Source organism: Loxodonta africana, chromosome 3, assembly GCF_030014295.1.
Source record: "Loxodonta africana isolate mLoxAfr1 chromosome 3, mLoxAfr1.hap2, whole genome shotgun sequence".
NCBI classification, from domain to species: domain Eukaryota; kingdom Metazoa; phylum Chordata; class Mammalia; order Proboscidea; family Elephantidae; genus Loxodonta; species Loxodonta africana.
Window position 1 is genome coordinate 195,136,513 of NC_087344.1, and position 9,775 is coordinate 195,146,287.

Sequence of the window (9,775 nt, forward strand, 5' to 3'; positions counted from 1 at the left end):
GGGGTGACTGTGCTCGCCATGGGAGAGAGCTGAGCACAGATTCCTAAACATGACCCTCCCCTGCCTCCCACAGCCACCACCCTCAGCGCTTGGGTGATGTTCCCACTCCGTTATTGTAACCACAGGGCTTGTTTGTACAGGCCTCTCCATCTTGGCGGTGAGCTTCTCAAGGCCACTCTTTTTTTCTCGGCCCCTACCGTGCCTGTCAGGGAGAAGAAGCTCAACAGACATTTGCCAAGTGAGTAAGTAAATGTATGAGCCAGAGAATCTGGTCCTTTTTCACCAGTGGCCTCATTGCCTCCATGGTAGGCATGTTATTCCCCTCTGGAGTCCATCTTACACTCGTCACTTTCATCACAGCTAGTAAAACTCGGGCTAGTAGAAAGCCTCTCCTCCTGTTTCAGAGCCCGAATCTGTCTCCCCTCAGGTTACAGCCCAGGCTGGCTTCCCGGGGAGCCCAGGGAGGCCTGAGTTCTGTCCTCTGGGAAGAGGAGGTAGCTGGAGATCAGATCCAGCTGAAAAAGAAATTGCAGCCCCGAGGCCAGGGCATTGGAAAGGAAGGGCAGAGAATAATAGCTAACATTCACTGAGCATTTTAATTCCCAAAACAACTCTATGAGTGAGAGCCGTTAAGGGAGCTGAAGCTCAGAGAAACTAAAAAACCTGTCCAATTAAGGTAGACGTAGGATTTCATACCCAGATATTCCAACTCCACAGCATGAGCTCTTAGCCAGGTCACCAACGCTGCATCCGTATCATATAAATTATCACCCAGGGAAGGAACTGGTGTCTGGGGGAGTGACAGCCAGCTGGCAGGACAGGGTGACAGGGAGCCAGGCGAGCAGGACTGTCCACCCCAGGCCTGCAGAGAAGCCCTTGGCATTGAAGATCTAGCTCAGGGACTAGATATCCCTAGGGAGGGGGGCTTGACAGAACCAAGCTAAACATTAAGGGATGAGGCAGGTATCAATCAGGAGCTCAGGCGTAGGAAATGAAGAAGAAGCTTCTTTGTTCTCAACTAAGTAAAAAAAACATGAGACTGCGATTCCAGAACCAGACAGTGTAGCTTTGGCATCAGGCCAACCTGGAGGTACCAGCTGTGTGGCCTGGATCCTATTACTGACTTTCTCTAGCCTCAGTTTCCTCGTCTGTAAAATGAGAAATGTAATAGCAATGACTTCAGTGCTTTTCGAGGATTGCTGTGAGGATTAAATGAGCATGTAGGTATCACCGTGTCTTGATATGATCAAAGCTGGGGCCCACAGGTAGAGTGGGACCAGCAGCCAAGGAAAGAGGGAGCTCTTCACCATGTACCACATCCATCTCCTCGTCCCCACCCCCTCTGCTCCCTCAGATACCTACTGTCTTCTTTCTCCTTCCATTCTTGTAATCCTCTTGAAAGGAGGGTAACCTATACCCTGCTCAGCTTCCTCACCACACACTCCCTATCCCTGCAAAGTTTTTTTCCAAACTCAACCCTCTGTGAAAACAGCTTTCTCAAAGGTCACACTAGTGACCTCTAAGTTGACAAATAAAGTGGCCGAAAGGTCAGTTTTTATTTCCCTTTCGCCTTTCTGCAGCCTCTGGAACTGTCAGTTTCTTGCCCCTTAAAATTTTGTCCTCTGTCCTCTTCCAGGCCCCTCCTTGGTCTAATTCTCCACATCTCTGGCTTGTCTTCTTTCCCTGTTCTGGTTCCTCATCCTCCTTCCCTCCCTTAGATGTAGGGGTTACCTGAGGTTTTGTCCAAGATCCTTGGCCCTTTGTCCTCTAGCTCCTCTCCCTTGGCTCTCCCATCTCCTCTGCTCTCCTGGTTCAGTGGTCACCTCTAGACAGGTGACTGTCACAGCCTATTCTCTCCCCCAAGCTCCAGCCCCCACTTTAACACCCTCTGAACACCTTCACCTGGAGGCTCTGCCACAAAGCAACCTTGTGACTTCCCTCCCAGACAAGTTCCTTTCTGTGCCCTTATTTTAGTTAAGTTGGCACCTCTATTCCCTCATTTCCAACTCCTTCCTCTCCCTCACCCCCACATTCAATCAGTTGCCAAATTCTAATTCCCAAAGGTCTTTCTCATCTGTCTCCTTCTCCTCACGGCCATTGCTGCTGTCTTGCTTCAGACCCTTACCACCTCTTGGCTAAAATATTGCCGTAGACGCATCTCTCCTTCCTGTCCAACACCCCACCCATGCCCTCACACACGCTTGCAGCAAAATGAGCTCCCTACTGCACAATTTTAATAACATCACTCTCCTGCCCCCCAAATTTTAAGTGGCTCCATGGGTATGTCCAAATTTCTCAAACTTGCTTGATGGTAAAAATACAGATTCCCAGTCCCCACCCCACCAGCCCTCATGATTCAGAATTTCTACAGGAGACGTGCCTACTAGTCTGTATCTTTAACAAGCACCCCCAGGTGATTCATAGCATCAGAACCTTTCAGGAAACGCTGACGTTTAGAATAGCATTTGGCCTGGCATTCAAAGCCCTCCATGAAATCACTTCAACATTCACTTCCAGGGCTGGCGACCGTGTTTCCTCTTTGCGTGCTGTGTATGCCCCACCTCTGTGCCTGTGCTCGCATGGTGCCCTCTACCTGGAATGGGCTCTTTTCTTTCTCTTCAAGTCAGATCCTACGTCTCTGTCAAAGCCCAGTTAGAATACACCTGCTCCATGAAAACCAGAACCAAGCCAGTTGCTCTCAAGTCAACTCTAACTCATGACGACCCCATGTGTGTCAGAGCACAACTGTGTTCCACAAGGTTTTCAGTGGCTGATTTTTCAGAAGTAGATCACTAGGCCCTTCTTCCGAGGCACCTCCAGGGGGACTTGAACCCCCAACCTTTCAGTTAACAGCTGAGCACATTAACCCTTTGCACCACCCAGGGGCTTCATGAAGGCCTCCTTAATAATTCCAGCTGAGAATCACCTCCTCCTTCTCTGAACTTCCACAGCCCTCTAAATGCAATGGTGTGCAACCAGCAGCCAGCAGGGCCTGGCTCACTGTGTGTACTCAGTGGAAGCACTTTTTCTTCCTCTTTATCTCCTGGGCACTTGTCGCTTTTGCCATTGCAGCTGGGTGATTTCTGTACATGTGTTCCTTGAAACAAGGACCCAGAGTGGATCCCTGTCTGCGTCCTTAGCATGGAAGCTAAGGGTGCAGCCTCTGGAACCAAACCACCCAAGTGTGAATCTCCACTCCCCTACTTAATAAGGTCCTTGGGATCTTTGTGCCTCTGTTCCCCCATCTATAATTGTTACAAGGATTCAATGAAATAACACATACAAAGTGCTAAAGCACTTAATATGGTGCTTCATTAACTATTAGCTACGAAGGCGGTGATGGTTCAGTGGTAGAATTCTCACCTTCCATATGGGAGACCTGGGTTCGATTCCCGGCCAATGCAGCTCATGGATAGCCACCACTTATCTGTTAGTAGAGGCTCTAGTGTTACTATAATGCTGAAAAGGTTTCAGCAAAGCTTCCAGACTAAGACAGACTAGGAAGAAAGGCCTGGAGATCTACTTCCAAAACTCAACCAAAGAAAACCCTATGGATCGCAACAGTCTGATCTGCAAGCAACCATAGAGATGGTGCAATTCTGTTGTGCATTGGGTCGCCATGAGTCGGGGACTGACTTGATGGCAGCTAACAACAACAACATGAGAAGTAAAAGATCTTAGAGAAAATCTAGCTCAGGGGTTCTCAAAATTGCCTGCCCACTAAGTTTGGCTGGGGAGCTTTTAATATATACTGATGCCTGGGCCTCTTATCACACCAACTAAAACATGATTCCTGGGGTTGAGGCCCAGGCACATGCAGTTAGGAGTATGAAACACTAATTAGTCCAACCCCCTCATTTTATTGGTTCGAGGGAAAGGACTTACCCAAGGTCACAAAGCTAGTTAATGGTATGCCAAGTCCTATATCACAACCTCTGCCCACCACTCCAGCTCAGAACTGTTTCCAGTATGCCATGGCCCATCCTTTACTCCGAATCTTTGGGATGAGAAATCTGCCCAGGCCCACCCATTCTCACTCAGCAAGGATAGAGGTGAAAAGAGAGGGGAAGCTTGAGGAAATAGGGGTGGGGATATCCCCAGGGGCTAGGAGCTCGCCCTGGGGACAGGGTCAAGGGGTGGCAGAGGGGGGATTTAGTGATTAAATGGCATGAGATTCTGAGCAAAGGACAATGAGCTCTGTTTGCCTTGGTTGTAATGGTCTCCCCAGTGCCTTATGCAGAACCCAGCACACAGTAAGTGCTCAGCAAACGCTGATTCAATGTCTGAATGATGCAATAACACAAAAATGAACATGCTCTATTGATTAGCAGGGTGCTCACATTCCCCAAGGGGGCCATGCTGAGAACATCCAGGTAGGAGCCCAGGTGAAAAGATCCTGGACTTGCAGAGAAACTGAGGCATAGGGGAGGCCACGCTTCTCAAATCCCCAAGGAGATCCTGCTGTGTGAGAGCAAGACTGCGGCCCTGTGTACCAGATGTTCCAGGGCATCCTGTCCCTAGCTGGGTATCAAGAACGCCAGAGGGGACAGGCGGACAAACAGTGTGGTGTCCTGGGCCAAGTGGAGGGGGCCTGGTAAGGGAGGAATGAGGTAGGAAGAAGGAGGCTGGGGCCTAGCCAGGCTGCCTCTTGATAGGGAAAGCAGGGAGGTGGGGTGCTTTGGGCCAGTGGTTGGGTCAGATCTCCAGCCAAAGCAAACCTGCCTCAGGGGGCTGGGGGGCCGCTCCCTCCCTGCCCAGTTGGAATCAAAGGCAAACAGGAACCCTAGAGGGCCCAGCTGTGACCCCTGCCCCCCATGCTCAGCAAGGCCTATTAACCCCAACCTCCGCACAGCCCCAACCACCCTTTTCCTAGCCCAAAGAATCTTCATCTCCAGAGACAGACCATCTGTTATTTGCTGATGGAATATGCCAGGTTTCCCCAGCCTCATCCCCAGCTCTGTTCTTCCCTCCAACAGATTCCCAGCCCCCACCCTACCTCTCACAATGGCTTTCAGTAAGGAACCAGGGTAAAAACCCAAAAACCAAACCCATTGCCTTTGAGTCAATTCCGACTCATAGTCAGACTCTGAGTGGAACTGCCCCATAGGGTTCCCAAGGAACTGCTGGTGGATTCGAACTGCTAACCTTTTGATTAGCAGCCTGAGCTCTTAACCACGTCACTACCAGGGCTTCCAAGGAGCCAGGGTAATCAGCCCAAACCCTGAGACTTGCCTTGCCTCTGTGCCAAGGATTAAAGGGATCAGGCTCATTTCTGGGGGTCATTTTAATCAACAAAGAAGGAGAACCTACCTCAATGCTAATAGACAAAGTAGGAGCACCTACTCCCTTAGATCTCCTGAAGTCAAGGCTCCAACCAGTGTTTCTTACACAGATACAACCACAGGTGATGTCTACTGGTCACCTGAGCTAAGCCATTAGCAGTGGAGGGAAATAGCTTGGAATTTGTAGGTAATCATCATCTGAGCTGGAAAGGGACCTCAGGGATTTCCAGGTCACACAGGTGGTTAAAAACTCACCTCATAGGGTTTCCAAGGAGCAGCTGGTAGATTCGAACTGTCAACTTTTTGGTTAGCAGCCATAACACTTAATCACTATGCCACAGGTGGTTAGTGGCTAATTAGAACTAACCACTGCCGGGCAAAGTCCTTTACATTAGACCACAGTGGGGCAGGTGAGAAAACCTCTGCTGTCCCAAAGAACAACCCTGGGCCATGGTGCTCAGGCAGTAGGGGCTGACACAGCCTGCCTGGAGCCACACCGCTGGGCCTTTCCTTTTTCTCACGAGCACTTCTCCCTGCGTGTCTAGGTAGGAACAGAAACGTAGAGCTATCCAAACCCAGAGAGAAGTAAGGAGGGCAAGAAAAGGTGGGAAAGAGCAGGGGCAGAGAGACTGAGGAAACGAATTCTGGCTGCTTTTTTTTCTCTTTATTTTCTAAATTCTATATAATGTGGTTTTAATAATTAAAAAAGGATTGTAAAAATAATCTGGGGGAAAGATTAAAGATGGCAGAACCAAGAAGAGATGGAGAAAAAATTTTTAGAATCTTTTTAGAAAAGAAAGACTGGAAAGAAAACAGGAGCGGACAGCAAGGGAGAGATGGAGTGAAAATCCAACACCATCCTGGTGGTCAAATGGGGAAACTGAGGTAGCAACAGGAATTTGGACCTCAGCAGGAATTTAGAGTAGCTCCAAGCCCAGCCTTTCCACCACAAAGCCACTGTCATCTGAGGGAAAGTGGGGAGGGGTGAGGAAGGGGGTGTTTCTGTCCCTTTCTGGGACACTTGTCATGGCCACCCCAGGCATTCCCAGGCCGCCTCCTAGCCTATGACACCAAGAAGACCTCCTCTTGGAAAGAGAAATCTCTCACCCACACCCCCCAGAAGTTCCTTTGTGAGGCTCTGGAAGCCTGCAGTGGTGGCGAGACCACAGGCGAGTGGAGAGAACGGAAGAAGGAGGGCAGGAGAGGCTGCCCAGCAAGGGCTGGCAGCTGAGAGAAGGACTGGTGAGCTGGGCCCAAGTCAGGACTGGGGCAGAGAAGTGGGGAGAGGGGGCAGGAGGAGGGGCCATGGGGTGATAGAGCTTCCCAGCTCTTCCTTCCCTCCTACTCTCCCTCCCACTCTCTCTTTCATGATCTTGAAACAACCTTCAAGTCTGGGCTGCAAGCCCCAGGAGGCCAGTCACTTAGGAAACAAAACTGTTTCTTGGAGACCTTGAAAGCCCATCTGCAACTGAGCGGCCTCCCACCCCTCCCTCGTACACATAGCCATTCTCCCATGGACGCTCACGTACACCCACACCCAGCTTCACACGAGCTCCCCTCCCAGCCCACACACACACTCATGCACGTGTGCACGCACACACGTACACACCTGTATACTACACTTACACCTGTATACTAATGCATGCTGGTATACAAATAACGGTTTTTAGTAGATGGACCACACATCCAAATGAGTGCTGCGCTCTCCTCTTTTGAGGAGTGCCGCCTTTGGAATTACCATTTGGTACATTCACATGGTCTCATATCCACACACATTCACACGGTCTCACATCCACACACAGGACCCCACATGATCATGTCCACCTCAGTTAGTAACTAACCCATTGCCATTGAGTTGATTTGGACTCATAGCAACCCTACAGGACAGAGTAGAACTGCCCCCATGGTGTTTCCAAGGAGCCACTGGTGGATTGGAACTGCCAACCTTTTGATTAGCAGCTGAGCTCTTAACCACTGCACCACCAGGGTTTCCAGTCATTAACTAACACACATAAATGCAAATATGCATCCCTCTGCTCTCTCTACTCCCTCTTGGTGTCTCTGTTTCTCTCTCTCACACATACACACATACACCCCTACTCCCCTACTCCCCACATCTTCCCATTACTGACCAAATATTTGATTCAAGACCACCTCATCCTGCCCTTTGTTGATTCCCTTTGCGGTCTGTGAATTTCCCACCAACCCACTCACCCTGGCCTTCCCGTCTCCTATTTTCAAGCCTTTCTTACTCCAAGGGCCTTGATCCAAACTGGTACCACTGGCTGTGTTCAAAGGAAACAGTAGCCCAGCACAGGCACCCCAGATTGAAGGACCAGGTGTCTACACCCACTTATGCCCGGGGGTCTGAGGTTTTCAGTGGAGAAGAAGGAGGTAGACTCTCAGGGCCTCAACTCTCCCCAGGCAGGTAGGGTAGTTGTGGGTGAAGAATGGGCCCTGTGTCCTGGTCACCCATTCATCTGTCCAAGCCCCAAAGTGTGAGCAGCAGTGCCCTTGGGGCTGTGCTCTAGCCCAAATGTGGGGCATGGCAGGGAGCCCCAGGCAGGCTGTGTGGGCAGAAGAAGGGCATAGTCCTTTCTGATGTAGAGCCTGGTGTCAGGGACCAGAGCCTGGGCTTTGGAAGGACTGGGCAGGACTGGGATCTGCCAGCAGGGGTGAAGGTAGAGGAACAAAAACTATTAGAACCCAGTTCTGAAGTCTACAGGGCTTCAGGTTCTGGGGCTGAAGTTTTCTGTCTCACCTTGTGCCCCAGGGATGGCTGGGCAGAAGATAACTCAGGAATCCAACCCAGGAACCTAAGGAGCAGATGCTACCTAAATCCCGTGTTATCATCTCATCCATCTCTAGCCCCAGGTCAAGGCTGCCCTTCACCACCTCAGTGAAGGATGCCCCAGGCATCTTTGGGCCACTTTTCTAGCAGCTTCTTCTCTAGGCAGTCTCTCCTAGTGTCTAACCACAAGCTGTCTTGCTTTATCTTCAGCTACTTCGCTCTCACCCTCTCCTTGACCCAGTGCTTGAACTGACATGTGTTTTCCCATCATTGTTTCCTCCCACGGCATATTCTCTCCCAGGCCCAAATCCAGGGTCAGTTGAGGGACCCATAGAGAGGTGTCTGTCCCATCCTACCCATACTTTTTGCCTATAACCCAGGAGGAAGAAGGAGGGCAGAAACCGGAAGTGACCTGCCAGATCCCCGTAACTGAAAACCCCAACTGCAGGCTCTGAGAGTGCGAGTCATTTGGGAAATTCAAACATGAGCCCTGTGTCCTGAAAGTGAATTCACTGGAGGAGAGGTGGACAATCTCTCTGCATGCAGGGCATTCCCTCTGGGGCCAGAAGGGGACCCTGGCCTTGCCACAGGCCCCATCCCCTGTCTGCCTTCCCTCCTCTCTTCCTTTGGGCTCAGGGCTCTCACACCTGCCCCCATTGCCTGGCTTCCGTTCACTCCATTTCTGTGCCCAGAGAAATGGGGACAGTCCAGAGAATCCTGTCCTCTGACTGTTCCCAGGAGAAGATACAGGCAGGATTTTTTCTTCTCTCTCTGTCCCATGGTGTCCTCCTTCCTCTCTTCTCCCCTCTCTATCTTTGGCTCTTTTGTCAAGTCAGCAGCAGCAAAACCCTTAGCCCAGCTGGCCTTGCCCAGGGTCATCTCCTCTACCCCTATTTCTAGCTGGGACCTAAAGACACACTGAGGTGGGCACCCCTCTGTGCTCCCCAGGAACTTCTTCCAGCCTCTCCCACGTTTCCTTGCAGGGAAGCCCCTTTTCTGTCGAACCTCAACTCAGCATGCTGCAGATTTACCTTCCTGTCCCCCCGGAAGAAGGTAGCATGACCCTCCTTTCCAGTCCACATATCTGGTATTTGTTATCATGTGGACCTCTGCATACTTCTTAGAAGCCCTGTACAAGGAGAATTTTCCTCTCTTTTGACCTCCCCTCACCCCACCCACCAACCCCAGGCTCAGATTCAGCCCAAAACTTCCCAACAGTGACGAAGGGAGTGCCGCGTCTACTCTGTAAACAAGGGGTAAACAACACCCAGAGATGTCACCACAGATGCCCGCTGGGTGGGTCCAGGGTTGCCTTCCTGGTTCCCTCAGGTCCCCACTGTCCTCAGCCTATGATTTCCCCAGCTGTCTCCCTGGCCTCAGGAGCCTTGATTCTCCTCTCAAACCTTGAAGAGGCTCCACTGGGAGGGCTTGGGGGGGACCGTCTCTCCTCATCTCCAGACTTCATGCTGCCTCTTAACCCACCTTTGGTTCCCTCTAGGGGACCTCCCTCTAGGGGACCTCCTGAGCAGCCTCACATGTAAGGGCAGGCCCTTTGTTCAAACGCTAACTTTTTCTGGCCTTCAGTGTCCCTGCAGCCTCTACAGTAGAGGGAACAGGCTGTTTCATCCTCTGGGAGGTTGGATGGACTCAAGAGACCTGAGTTCCAGTTCTGTCTTAAGAGCTTAAAATTGTTTCATCTCCC